Genomic DNA, 15,588 nt, shown 5'->3' with positions numbered 1-15,588 from the left:
GAGATCGCCTGAACGAGGTGGTCTCAGCTCGACTGAAAATGAACTCTGGAGCAGTTCGGTTGTAGTGAGAAAGCAATCCGATCCAATGGACCAACGAACCAGGCTATATCACAATGTATGATTGGTAATTACGTAAATTCCGTGAAAAGGATTAGCTTTGTTGTTTTGCTAATACCTCAAAATGAACCTGTGAGTGTCTGTGGGTGATCACGTCTTCGCCATTCAAAATCAAACTGCACTTTTTCATTTTATAATGCCGTTTTATTAGGGGTTTACATGTATTCATACCGAACCGTCACAGTACAGACATCTCGGTTCGGTGCATGAGGCCTTACAACGAATACAGGCAATTCACCCTCAATCCAGAAGGGGGCGCCCGCAGTAATGCAACACTGTTTGATAACCGCCAGCAAAAGAACAGGCGAATGCCATGAGTTAAGCACATGAAAACAAAACCCACCAGACAGTGACCATGTGCTGATTCTGAACACGCCTCTCACTGACAAAGGAGTATACTTCAAAGGCTTGCGCACTCAACTGTTTGCGAAACGGAGCTTTGTGCTCATGTATCCTACCTCTCTCATTCGGCACAAATCCAAATATTCTATAATATTTCCATATTTGCGATGTATCTGAATGCACAGAGGCAGGCGCGCTGATGTTTGGTTCACTATATTTTATTTTGATAAAGTACCAACTGCGCTGTCAAGTTAGCAATGCTGGAAGTTATGTTTTGTGTGTGTGCGTGTGATCACTTCAACTGTTTCTTCGAAACTTGTCTTGTGAAAGCGAACCGCACCAAGAATAAAAAGGAACATTGTAATAATTTTAATCCCTGTTTCGGAACAAAGCATTCGATCTATACGTGAAAGCACCCCAAGTATATCCAAGTCAAAAGGGCTCAGTCCAGGTTTCTACGATATTTTGGTCCCTAGACATTTAGTGTAGCAGTGTATAGTGTAGCAAAATAATAGTGGGAAAAGACATTTTTCTCTATTGCATTACCTAAGAAGAATGTGTCCTTTAGGTTTTTGGTCTACGCTAAAAGGGTTTACGCATATCAGTTGGAGTCAAAGTAATTTATTGGGGCCACGGTGGGTGACAGTATAAACTCTGCTGCTCCTGCACAGTCTCACCTCACGCTTGATCGTCTTTGTGTGAGGATTTTACATAAACACACACAAGCCTTGTCCTGTAAGAAGCGAAGGAATGTAAACACTGACCCAGCTACATTCTCCTGTCTGTTGTGTGGCGTGGGCTCCTCACAAGCTGACGGTCCCGGCAAAGAGCTCTCAATACAGAGTAAAGCTGGACTCTGTAGTGTAAGCACTCCCACAGATGGAAGACCTGAAAGAAACCAATACTGTTAATTCTCTTGTTTGTCCTAGAGAGCAAAGAGATTATATTGAGACCAAGTTGAGACGTTTGGAATCTTGTCTTCTGTAAAAAAGACACGTGTCGGCTCCAGAATTTACAAGAGATCTCAACTATGTCTCAAACTGTGGTCAGATTTGCAAAGTCCACAATCAAAAGTCACGAGTTCTCAATATGAACTCCAACTCTTCCAAGACCAAACAGCTCTATACTCATACTGTATGCCAACAATAGTCTCACAAATTCCACTGTGAAAAAAAATTTTTGTTTTGCTTTGCTATTTTTATGAAGTTTGACATGCTGAATACGAAAATCACATTGCTTTTTGTGTATCATTAACAGTGCTCATGAAAACTAAAAAAATATGTTGACAAGCTAATCTGTTACTCATGCATAAAAATTAGATGGTACATGCATAATACTGAGCTAACAACTGTTTAACATGAGCAGTTACCAAAAGCGAGTTGTCCAAAACTTCAGAAGTGTACGTTCCCTTACGAAAATTAATCATGGTTTTACTACAAATAAAACAAAAAAATCATGATAACCACAAATTAACCATGGTTTTGCAACACTAACCACTGTTTAACCATGGTATTTGTAGTAAAACTGTGTTTTTTGTTCTAATTTTGCATGTAGCATTCTAGAAGTTTCTGTAATATTCTAGTGCTTTCTGGAAGATTCCAGAACATTGTGGGACTAGTCATAAAAGACAAAAATCATCCAACCCCTGCAAAAATTAACCATGGTTTTAATATAGTAAAATTGTAGTATCCGTGTTTGGCTATTATTTGAAGAGTTCTAGTCAAAAACAGATAACAGTTTTTAAACCATTTTCAAAAATCATATTATTTTCATTGTGCATTCCAATTAATCTCAATCAAACTGCAGTTGGGTTATTTTGATTAGGTAAAAAATAACTAAAAAAATACAGCTAACACAATAAAAAACACGATTTTTGAAATTTTGTTTTTGCAAATAAACTCGAAATCTGTTTTTGCAAATAAACTCTTCATTTGTATAACTCATCTGTACTAAACCAATGTTTCAAAATTAATGACACAAGTTCTAAACCTTACCTGATCTAAATATTTACCAAAATACTGATGCCATGTAAAAAACAATACATAAATAATAAGCACGGCAGAATTACCATAATTACCAGAACCATAAAAAAATTAAGTGGAAATAATTATTGTTGCATTGTGTTATTTTAGATGAAATATCTGAGGCAAAGTGGACACTTTTTTGAAAAACCTGAGCTAAGAAAAGAGCAGTATTTTTGTAATATTACCTGTAGACACCTGTAGAGCACGTTTCAACCAAAGCTCAGATGGTGAACCAGGATCCTGATCTAGGAGGTTTGCATCTGGGTTTTTGCTGACCTTAAAAACAATTCACAACATACACATTTTCATTGATGACTCTATGCCAGATGAATCTTTCCACTGTTCTGTTGTTGTGCGCCGTGTATGTTATCTTATCACAAAAGACCATTCAAAATATAATTGACATTTAAAAGTGATGATATCAAAAGGATTTCCCTAACACTTTGACTAAAATAGGAGAGTGTAGTGCTGGGCGGAAGAGATATCGGCTTTGAAGGCACAATATCAACAAAATCTCTTCCACATTCAACACAGGACGTGTGAAGCCTCAGAGCACTGCAATGATTGATATTGGCTTGATTTTGATGGGAGTGTATGTATCATGCGAAATCCCAAATTATTTCTTCAACTGTTACTTTAAAATAGCAACGAGATTGCTTTTCAGAATTTTCTCCTGAGAAAAACTCCCTAGTAATTTCCAGTGTCTCCTGAAGTGTTTCAACAGACCTCAATAATGTTTAAAACATGCTTAGATGTGCCAATATAGCAAAGTCTGCAATAAACATTTTTTCAGAATTATTTCAATATCAACTGAAACATTTCCCATTAATTCTCTAGCATGATTCGAGCTGTGTGATTCATATTCATTTTATAGCTCTATATCCTTACTGTTTCATTTGTCTATTTTTATATTCCTTCCCATGTCGTTCTTTATGTTGAACATAAAGAAGCTATTTTGAAGAAAGTCAATGGGGGCCAACAACTGTTTGGTTCTTCAAAATTCAAAATAACTTATTTTGTGTTCTACATAAGAAAGAAACTTATACAGGTTTGGAATGACATGAGGGTGAGTAAATGACGACAAACATTTTCATTTTTTGGGTGAATTATTCATTTAAAGAATTTCAGGTGAAACATCTGACACAAAGTTGATATTACAACTTTAAAACTCTATTAAGCCTCCTGCTATGAAATAGCAAACTCTGAGCAGTACAAATGTGCTTCTTGCTCCTGACATGTGGTGAGCAACATTTCTGAATCCTCTTTCACCAATAATTACTGTTCACTCTTCAATAAATTTGACCAATGGTATTGTGAGATCCGTAAGTTATCGGTTTCTTCATTCAGATGTGGAATAAATAATTGTGGCAAGTGTTAAATAATTGTAAACATCTCTTAGTGGTTTGTGGCAAGTGTTAAATAATTGTAAACATCTCTTAGTGGTGACGACATAATTTCTGGCAACGACTGTTTTTGTGACGCAATACTGGAGCAATAGAATTTTATTAAGTGAGTGAGTGAAGTGACATACTGCCAAGTATGGTGACCCATACTCGGAATTCGTGCTCTGCATTTAACCCATCCAACGTGCACACACACAGCAGTGAACACACACACACACAGCAGTGAACACACACACACCGTGAACACACACCCGGAGCAGTGGGCAGCCATTTATGCTGCGGCGCCCGGGGAGCAGTTGGGGGTTCGGTGCCTTGCTTTTGCTATTGAGGGTGAAGAGAGTGCTGGATATTCACCCCCCCCCACCTACAATCCCTGCCGGCCCGAGACTCGAACCCGCAACCTTTGGATTACGAGTCCGACTCTCTAACCATTAGGCCACAACTTCCCCATTTTTATTTTATGACCATGTAACATTATTAGTTAATTTTGTTATTAAACTTTACTTTAAAAAAAGTTACTGGACTATCAGATGTTATTCAAGTTCAAATCACGGGTACATATGAAGAAGCAGCAACAAATATAAGAAATTGGGCAGCTTGCTATCACAGCTACTTTTACACAACTGTTCGGAATTGTAGGTCAGTAAAGAAATTAAAGGGGTCATATGATGCGATTTTAAGTTTTCCTTTCTCTTTGGAGTGTTATAAGCTGTTTGTGCATAGATACGATCCCTGAAGTTGCAAAGACTAAAGTCTCAAAACCAAAGAGATATTCTTTATAAAAGACTCTGCTACGCCCCCCTAAAACAGCTCATTTAAACACGCCCCCACATGTCTACGTCACAGTGTGGGAAGATTTTCAAAACCGCCCAAACGTATTTTGATTTTTGATTATGATTTTTATTCTCGCTGTAGTATTGTTGCTGCCGCCGGCGCCATGTCCTGGAGACACTGTGTTTCGTTGTGTGGAATATTTCCTGAACCTGGAAGTGTAACATTAGCCTACAATGCCAGGTGTGCACAAAGGCCGTTTCTATAAAGTGGGGCAATTCCAACTTCTCAAGGACAGTCTGATGCTTCTGACTCACAGCCTGTAAGTGTGTTTCTGCTACTAACTATTCAAACACGAGTTTTGAGCAGTGCTTATTGTTTGTAATTTCTCCGATCACAAATGCAGACATGGTAATGTTTACTCGGCGCGATCCAATGCGACACAAAAACAATGTTTTATTGTTTTTGTGTCGTCACACCGGGACACAGCATCCCAATACAGTAAGGGGACGTAACATTTCCGTCTCACGCTTGAGGTATTCGGCCAATCACAACGCACTGGATAGCTGGCCAATCAGAGCACGGCTCGCTTCTCAGAACGATGAGCTTTGTAAAAATCTACGCGTTTCAGAAAGGTGGGGCATAGAGGAGCAGCAAATAATGTACAGTATGTGGAAAATAATGTGTGTTTTTAAGCTTAAACCAGATAAAAACATTGCATTACACCAAATACACAAAATAATGTTCTTTTTAGCAACATCATGTGACCCCTTTAATGTTTATTCAGCAAGGATGCATCAAGAATTGATCAAAGTAAAGACTTTTACATTGCTTCAAAAAAATCAAATAAATGCTTTTCTTTTAAACTTTCATCAAAAACTGTATAATGGTTTTCACAAAAAACTGAAAACTAGAATAATGGCTGCTGAAAATTCTGATTTGCCAGGAATAAATAATATTTTCTTAACACTTTAGAATAGGGAACACTTATTCACTATTAACTACAACTTTTTGCCTCAATAAATTCCTAATTTGCTGCTTATTAATAGGTAGTAAGGTAGTTGTTAAGTTTAGGTATTGGGTATGATTAGGGATGTAGAATAAGGTCAGGCAGAATAAGGTATTAATACGTGCTTAATTACCACTAATAAATGGCTAATATTCTAGTAATATGCATGCTAATATGCAACTAGTTAACAGACCCTAAAATAAAGTGTTACCAATATTTTATAATGTATTAAAAAAGTAAAAAAGCCTTGCTTTCATCTCTTTAACAATATCATAATGACTATCACAAGTACATGATAAATATGAAAAACTATGCATTTGATATACTGTATATATATATATAAAGGTAAGTAGATGATGGGGCACTCTAAATGATTTCAGTGGTCCAGCAGCCGTTCAGGGAGGCCAGACAGCAGGAGGCCTGCAGTACTTTCTCCCGCAGAGAACGACACGCAGATGAATATTGCAGTGTAATCCAATCACCCTGATTATTTCCTGCTGACTATGAGTCTATGTTTGTGAGCTTTCTCTCTCTATAACTCGTCCTCCGTCTCTCTTTGCGGTCAATCTGGGCTCTATTCTCATTGACTGGATCTATTTTTACTTGGCCTTTGACTGTCACCACTGAGAGGAGTTCAAGTCTTATAAATTTGAGAAGGATGGAAGGTCATCTTGATGGCAGGTCCCTCCGGGTCCCTGATGACCTCAGCATTACCACATGGCAAAAGCTCTGACGCGGCTGCATGAGAAAGTGCATGTTCTGCCCCCTCCCTTCACTGGTTATGTAACACAGATACAGTGAGCCAGATTTGATGAAAATTTTGGTTGTGTGAAATAGGAAGTGGTTGCTATACAGTCACTGTAAAAAAACAACAGGAAATGGAGAGAGTGTTCGAGAAACTGGCGAATCAGGTGAGCACCCCCTGCCATGATAAACTGGGGAAACTAGTCAAACTCATCCTTTCGGTACATGAAAGAAATGCAGAATTTCACCTTTACAACATATTTTGGGAAAGATGTTGAAGAAAATGGTTTTACATACAATGAGGTACAAAAGTATGAGACCACTAGTGTAAATTAGAAATAAAACCATATGAAAATTTCAAACCACAATCAAAGTGACCAAAATGATCACGGTTATCAATAATATGGTCACACTTTATTTTAAGGTCCAATTCTTGCCTTTAACAAACCATTAACAATGACTTTTGCCTCTATAAACTTAGTAAGGTAGTTGTTAAGTTTAGGTCGGTTTAGGGATGTAGAATATGGTCATGAAGAATATGTGCTTTATAAGCACTAATAAACAGCCAATATATTGATAACAGGCAAGCTAATAAGCAACTAGTTAATAGTGAGAATTGGTCCCTATATTAAAGTGTTACCAATATTATTCATGGTATTGTTAAAATGTGCTGCAAATTTCCAAAAAGCACTGGTACACACACTTAAATCATCATTATTTTTATGATTGTGATATTTAAAAACAACAATGATGATAATTAATAACAATAATTAGCAGAACTATGCAGTTTACATGAAAGTAATATAATCTATGTCGGACAGATTTTCAATGAACAAAAAAAGTTGTGATGTTATCTTCTAAAACGAGATTTTTAATTTTGCATTTTGTAATACATTTTTTATTATTAAAAAAATAATTTTCAGCATAACAATTTGAGTAAGAAACTGAATGGGAAAATGAACATTTTTAGAATGTCTTACACTAAAGAAAATGTTAAGTGTGATATAATTTAAATTACATAATATTTGTACTAAATGCATTGGGTTATGTCAATAAAACTAAATTTAGATCAGGATAGATTAGGTATAAATAGCTGTCAATTTCAAGTTACTTTTTGTAGTCTAGTATTTGCTTTGCTTTAATGATGGCAACATGCAATCTGACAATAAAAGCCAAGTTCATAAAACCTGATGATCATGCTGTCTAGCATGATTTGAGCATCATTCAAAGAGCACCTTGAGCTTCAATGGAAACAAGAACATCTGCCTGTCTGTCACATGATCAGTGTCACAATTATGCTTATTTGATTAGAGAGCTATAAAAAGAGCAGTGACTAAAATTTTATTTCCACGTTTAAATTAGATGACGATTGAATCCCAGATTTTAAATGTGGTCTCAGACTTTCAAACACCACCGTATACATGTAGCCTGCTCCTAAGCAGAATGTGTGTAACATGCATTTTTGGACACAAGGAAAGTTTTAGGCCATTAAAACAATGTCACACCTCCCAGGAAACCATGTTGTGTGCTTTAAAATATTTCTTTCTTGAAGTGTCCAGCGCAAGCTCTTGTCTCAAGAGACATAAATCAATCCATGCAAAGAAAAACTTGTTGAAACTCTACCTGATTGGATAACAGGGATGCAAGATGCTCTCTCAACAGGCCACTATTTCCTTCAAAGCCTCTTTGTATTTGTGCTGTTGATATTTTTCCTCAAAGCTCTACAATCTTCAGCGTCCTCTCTCTTTTCCTCTCCCTGACTTTTTTCCTTGCACCAGCCTCCCTGTGACTCCTGGGAGCTTTGACCATTTAAGGAGAAGCGTTCTCGTGCTTCTCCGGACCACTACTGCCGTGTGTGTATGTGTGTGTATGCGGGTTCTGCCTGATGCTCCAATGAGCTGCAGCTGAAGTATGACTCTGTCCTCAGCCTGTATGTTTTGGACCTCTGCCTCTTTCTGATTTAGATTTAGTTACTAAAATTTTATGGATGAATGGGAAACTGGTTTATCCTCTGCATGCTGTTAATGACAGAAATTTCAAAGTTAATGGCTTTAAATATCGCTAATGAACATGCACATGCTAGTTAATAAGTAGCCTCTGAACTATAGCAAAAACAAGCCACTAAAGAGGAAGCAACGAAGAGGGTTTTTTTAATGTCTGAATATGCAAATACTGTGACATCCAAATTGTCTTCTTTAAAACAGCTGCTATGCTCAGTGCTTTAAAGTTACAGTTCACCCAACTAATTAAAATTTTCTCATACTCAGGCCAAGATGTTAAAGGGGTCATATGATACGATTTCTTGTTTTCCTTTTCTTTAGTGTGTTATGTAGCTGTTTGTGCATGTATACGATCTGCAGAGTAAGTCTCCCACAAAAGGATTTATTCTATTTAAAAGAGAAAGGCTGATCCAGACCGGGCTAAAATGCCTCATTCATACACGCCCCCACATGTATACGTCACGATGTGGAAATATTTGCATAATGCTGCCCAAATGTTCACGCAAAGAAAGAAGCCGTGGTTTGAGTAACCGCAGTCGTGTTGATGAAGCCATGTCAGGGAGACGCTGTGTGGTTTCTATGTGAAAGCAAAAGCACTTTATTTGGCCTTAGGAATTTATTTGCAATTAGGAATCATTGTTAAGATTTGTTTACAACAGAACAGGACAATCCAAATGTTCGAATTTGTGCAACGCATTTTATGGACGACAGTTTCGTGAACCTAGGATAGTACAAGGCTGGCTGTGCACAAAGGCTATTTCAGTTCCGACTTTACTATGACAATGCGATGCTTCTGAATCAGCGACTGCAGGTATGTTTTGTTATTAGTTTAAGTATTTGCTATTGACTGTTCAAATGCGGAGTTTTGCACAGTGTTAGTAACATTAGCACATCGTGTGTGTGTGTGTGTGAGAGGGGAACAGGGTCACATTATACAGCAGAGTGTACGGCCCTTCAGAAATCGGCTTAACCGCGGCTTGTGTACTGCAAACACATACGATGTCACGCAACTCTGTTCCCCTCTCGGGCTTGAACTGATGGTAAAACTAACAACATTATTAACTGTCTTCATATTTACTTTGAAAGCTGAAGCTCGTGATTATGGTAAGGGGCGTTACATTTCCGACGCGTGCTTGTGGTGTTCGGCCAATCACAATGCACTGTGTCAGCTGGCCAATCAGAGCAAACTGTGCTTGTCGGAAGGAGGGGCTTTGTAGAAATCGACGTGTTTGGGAGAGGCGGGGCATAGAGGAACTACAATAATGTACAGTATTTGAAAAATAATGTGCTTTTTGAATATTAAAGCATGTCAGCTTATTCTGTTACACCAAATACACAAAATAATGATCTTTAAAATAGCATCATATGACCCCTTTAAGGAGTTTACGTCTTCACTGGAACAGATTTGGAGAAGTTTAGCATTACATTACTGTTTGGACACTCATTCTGACGGCACCCATTCACTGCAGAGGATCCATTACTGAGCAAGTAATGTAATGCTAAACTTCTCCAAATCTGTTCCAATGAAAACAAATTTATCTTGGGTGGCCTGAGGGCGAGTACTTTTATTTAGCAAATGTTTATTTTTGGGTGGACAAGTTACAGAAAATATTAATAAATTACGCCACCTTTAAGTGAAGCTAAGCATGTGCAACCAAGTCTTCAAACTTTTAAAATATTTACAGTTTCTAAAGGAAATATGAATGATGCAAACTAACACCATGTTGTGGATGATTGCCTGGGTGTTGATAAGCAGTTGATAAAGTGTTCAGGATAGTTTTATAAAGTGTTGCTAAAGTGCTCACAGTGGTTTCTAGGTAGTTTGAGTGGTTGCTAAATGGTTGCTTATGTCCCAAGCCACAAGTCTCTATAGCTTTGTTCCCTAGATCCGACTCGGATCCCTCCTTCAGTGGCATTGTATTTACTAGAGAATAAAAGAAAAGTCCAATTCTCGCTTTTAACAAACCATTAACTACGACTTTTGTCTCAACAAATTCCTAATTTGCTGCTTATTAATAGTTAGTAAGGTAGTTGCTACGTTTAGGTATCGGGTAGGATTAGGGATGTAGAATATGGTCATGCAGAATATGTGCTTTATAAGTACTAATAAACAGCCAATATGTTAATAATAGGAATGCTAATAAGCAACTAGTTAATAGTGAGTCCCTCTACTAAACTGTTACCAAACACTGGAGTTATAATTATACTAGTCCACAATTGTAATACAGAAAATCAGCAACTGTAAATTGTAAAACTCCTTATCAGCAACACAAAAAGATTTTATGATTTATGAAGACATTTTTAGTGGTGCTTTCCATTGTAAACCCCACTGTCGCCATGTAAGGCAGCTGTATTCAATCAAAGGGATGGACCCACAAGGGGCCTTAGAAAGCTCCCAAGGGGGCCTCTAGATGACTTCAAATGATTTAAAATAAACTAAACAGCTAACAAGCATGATGTAAACTGGCATCATGCATCTTACTTTCATTTGTTCCCTCAACAACTGTCATTTTTATTTAGGGACCAGCGTTCTCACAATCTTGAAAAAACTTGAAATATGAAGATGATTTCTAGACCCAGAAAGGTCATGGATAAGGAAATACATTTTGCTCAAGCTCTATAATATTTTATCATGTAGAAACTGCTATTTGTGAACATTTGTTTAAAAAAAATCCCCATAATTACAAACAACTAAAAAAAAAGCCCAGAAAATTTACTGGTAACAAAAAGTGTAAACCCTGAAGAACATTCAGTTATTGAAACAGGCAGAGATTTCTATTTGCCAAGTTAAAAAATGTCTGTATAATTCTCTTCTATCACTGTATATGGCTTGGATATTTCCTTCAATGTCTCTGGCAGGCAAAAAAGCTTTAGCACACCTAGCATTTAGGCATAATTTGTCCTTATCACAAATGTGTAGAAGGAGTTATATGCCAAAATTTAACAAACAACCCCTTGGCCTATGTATTAGCAATAGTAACAGTGAGGTTTGACTTAGCAATGACTCAAAACTAACACAAAAAGACATTCATCGTAAAACACCAAGGTCAAAATTCAAATGACAATAATGGAAAAACACACACATATATATATATAATTAATATAAAGAGCTTTTTACCTTGTTGCTGTGTTCCTCTGCTCGCGTGCGCAGAAGCGAGCCACCTGTTTGAAAGCAGCAAGAGAGATCCAGACTTATTTGCAAGTCATGGGTCTCTCATGCAAATGCACAAGTGTTAAAATGCACATTAAATAGTCGGCCATCTAACAGCATGACGCACCAAAGGAGGCGTAGCACTTGATTGACAGCAGAGTTTTCAATACTTCTTTCAGACTCTCTCTCCCCCTCCCGCCCTGCCTCCATATCTAAGGGCAACAATAACCTGGCAACCATTTACATGAGGAGCTTGATCCTCTGGTTGAAAGCACTCGACGAAGCACAGACTCATTGTTTCACTTCCTTCAAAAGCATGTATTAATTGGACAGTGGTTGTAAAACATTCAACGATGTGCTACAGACAGCAATAATCGTTATGCTCAGAATTTTGCTTGTTAAAACTACTAAATCAATCAATCAATGCAATAACTATAATCCATAATTCATAGTCTGGGTTATATGCTCATGGTAAAAACAAACCATTCGACATTATCACTGACATCTTCAGGAGAAGTAAACAAGCTGAAGGATTTATAGCACCTGCTATTTATTCACAGTGTTGCGAGGTGAGGTTTCAGTTGATAAATACTGTCATTCAGCCCACTGCTTGGATCTTTATATCTTTATTACTGAGTTTAATGTACAGCAATGAGATTGAAATGAGCAGCATGAAATGAGAACCAGACACATGTGACTACAACCAATGCATGATGACTTTGCTTGTGCTGCTAATGAACAAATTGATCTAATTGTATAATGTATAAAGTGTCTGGTAAATACATGTTAATATGCAATTATTTTTTATCATAACTAAAAAGACCTCGCAAAAACAGGAACTTCATTAAAGATGAAAAAACTTTTCAAGCATACCACAACAGCTAAACGCTAAACCAAATGCAAATGTCCTCCCAGAAGAACAGGCTTTTCTGTAGAGTGAAATAATCTGGTAAATGCTTTGCATTAACCCTCTCACTCATAAAACGTCTTTAGAAACTTGTTCAGTTCATGTACGTGCTTCATGCTGCAACATTTGCATGTTAAAAAACCACACAAACAACCTTTGAGAGAGTAAATATAAGTTAATGATGACACGATAATATTAAAATATGATAGTTCATTATTTAATATTTAGATAATGCTTAAAAGATCAATAGACAATCGTGTACTTACCTTCATTTTGTTCCGAACCTGTAATACTTTCTGCGTTGCGTGGAGCACATAGTTATCTAGACAAATGTCAAACCATACAGGTTTGGAATGTCATTTTCATTTCTAGGTAACCTAACACTTTACTTAAGAATAAATTCCACTCTGGGGTTGGTCTGAGGTGAATGGATAAGCAAATACATCTGTTCAAAAGTTTGAGGTCAGAAATACATTTTTTAAAATTAATTAATAGTTATATTCAGCAAGGATGCATTTATCATAGAATAGTTTTTTTTTTTCAAATGCTGTTCTTTTGAACTTTATCAAAAAAAATCCAGAATAAAATCACGGTTTTCATAAAAATATTATGCAGCACAAGAGATTTCAACATTATTTAATAATAAGAATAAGAATGTCAGACTTTGTTTCCAGGTGTCTTGTGTTTCCACGTGCTCCCTGTGTTTCCTTATGCCCTTATTTGGTTCCTGTTCCTGTCCCCGTTTTGGTTGATTAGTTTATTAGTCCCCAGCGCTGTGTTATTAATGATCTAGTTAAGTCTCCCCTTCATAAGCCCTGTGTATCCCTGCCTCTGTGTCCGGTCTTATCGCCATTCTATCATAATTCCATGTGCATCTGTATCTCCAGCGATTCCTGAGTTTTGTTAATAAAAGCATAAGTTTGGAAGTAGTTCCTCGCTTCCTCATTCCCTGCTCCAGAGTGTGTGTTGTGACAAAGAAGAAGAATTATTTATTGATTAGCAAGGATCATGTGACACTGAAAACTGGAGTAATGATACTGAAAATTCAGACCTGCATAAAAAAAAAAAAAATACATTTGAAAATATATTACCATGCAATCCAGTCATTTTAAATTGTAATAATATTGCACATTTTTAAATGTATTACTGTGATCAAATAAATGCAGCCTTGGTGAGCATAAGAGACTTCTTTTAAATACATTCTTACCGACACCAAACTTTTGAATGGTAGTGTATACTTTAACTGTCGATTCAAATCAATAATTACAACAACTATTTACAATAACTCTTGAAGTCGGGTTTTATGCAAATAATTTTCCTCTTTTGCTGAGAGAGTATGATTCAACTTTTTTTAAACACTATACCTGTATATAATGCACACAATGTTATCTCTATGAAACAGCTATGGACATCAGCCATAAAATACAAAGCATCTGAGCGACAGGCTGCATGGTCAGTTGTATTATTGCATGTCTGTTTCACTTCACTTTGCACTACTCATTTGATAAGCAAATGCAAGACATTTTGTCATACATAAAATAAGCAGAGAGAAAAAGTTTGCAAAAACCTTTTGTGCCAGGTATACACACACATCGGATGAGTTTCGTGAGCAAACAAATACAGCAGTCTACACTTATCACACGATTCAACGTGATTAATACCCTATACTGCACGTATGAACTGAGAATCTCTATTTGCTTCAGCTCTATAAACAGCACATGAAGCAGCTGCACTTGGGCCAAAGCCACAGAGCTCCCTATAGACACAGCAGGAAGAAGGTTACGCCATCAGAGAACACACACAAAAACACTACACATAAAGCCACAGAAACATACACATTATGAAGAAAAAGTGTTACATTAAAAAAACGATAGACACACGTCCTCTTCCAGGCAGTTTCGTAACATTTGCTGTTGATTGGAATTTCCTAATTAGGTTACACTTTATTTCGATAGTCCACTTTAGACATTCTACTATAAATAAGTAACTTTGTAACTACGTGTCAACTACATGTCAACTAATTCTCATTCATTTGCAACTACATGTCTACTAACTCTCAGTAGGGTAGGTTTAGGGTTAGTAGAATAAGTTGATATATACTTGCAAAGTTTCTAATACTCAGTATGTTGTGGAGCCATCAAAATAAAGTGTTAGCAGATATGAAGCAGACAGTTTATTAATACTCTAATGACTGCTAGTAGAGGACTGCATGTAGTTGCAAAGTTACTTACTGTTAGTAGAATGTCTAAAGTGGACTATCGAACCTATTACCCTTAATTATTGCCCTGATGGTGGAAATGGGAATTTTCACTGATCTAGCTCTTTTCTTAAAGCCACTTCACTAATTTGTGAAGCTCAATTATCTTTTGCTGCACATCAGAAATATATTCTTTGGTTTTTCTCATTGTGATGGATGATTAAGGGAATTTGGGCTTTGTTTTCCCTCCTGTTCATATTTCTGTGAAACAGGAAGCCATGGCTGGATAATGCCATGTTAATAATCACACTGGAGTGCTCAAAATTGTGAATATGAACGGGAATATACTTCAGAGATGTTTTACTCATAAGAATTTTTAGGGGTGCCAATAATTGTGTCCAACGTGTATTTGAGAAAAACATTTATTTCATAATGATATTTCCCCCCATTTAAAATTTTTATTATCCAATGAAAGGTTAGATTTTTGTGATTTTTAAAAATGTAAGTATCAAAAGGATTAACAATGCAGATTAATTTTCACAGCCTTCTTTGATCATATTTACCAAGAGTGCCGATATTTTTGGCCATGACTGTATATGTACAGTCCCCTCCATATGCATTGGAACAGTAAAGACAAAATTGCTCTGTTGGCTGTGGAGTCAAGACATTTGCAAAAATGATTAAAAGATGAATATGAGACAAAACTACAGAATGTCACATTTTATTATTAGCTGTTTCAACACATACATGTTTTACCAAATAAAAAGAACAGCACTTTTAGAGTTCATCCCACTCATTGATATGAGCATAAGTATTGGGACAGTTGAACATAAGGCAGCTATAAAAGATTAAAAGCTATTATTTAGTTGCAGATCTCTTGCGCACAATCAGAGCAGTGAGTCTGTGACCAATAGACATCACCA

At 36.7% G+C, this 15,588-nt stretch overlaps 1 protein-coding gene across 6 annotated transcripts in view; it reads right to left on the bottom strand.

Moving 5' to 3' along the window:
• LOC306883309 (inositol 1,4,5-triphosphate receptor associated 1-like) overlaps positions 1-12,823 on the bottom strand; it is a 34,964-nt gene extending 22,141 nt beyond the window's left edge. For 2 of the 6 annotated variants that reach the window (XM_079438482.1, XM_079438483.1), the window contains exons 1-3: positions 8,034-8,271; positions 2,669-2,759; positions 1,224-1,347 (exon numbers count right to left, since the gene is read on the bottom strand). The gene's annotated coding sequence lies outside the window, so the exon portion shown is untranslated. Of the gene's footprint in view, positions 1-1,223; positions 1,348-2,668; positions 2,760-8,033; positions 8,272-11,528; positions 11,625-12,734 lie in introns of those variants that run through there. The other 4 variants (XM_079438481.1, XM_079438480.1, XM_079438479.1 and 1 more) reach the window with 4 other exon arrangements.
• Positions 12,824-15,588: the final 2,765 nt, after the last annotated feature.

This window comes from Barbus barbus, assembly GCF_936440315.1.
Source record: "Barbus barbus genome assembly, chromosome: 2".
Lineage (NCBI taxonomy): Eukaryota > Metazoa > Chordata > Actinopteri > Cypriniformes > Cyprinidae > Barbus > Barbus barbus.
Note: the sequence above shows the minus strand (reverse complement) of the source record. Positions and strands in the feature narration are given on the sequence as shown.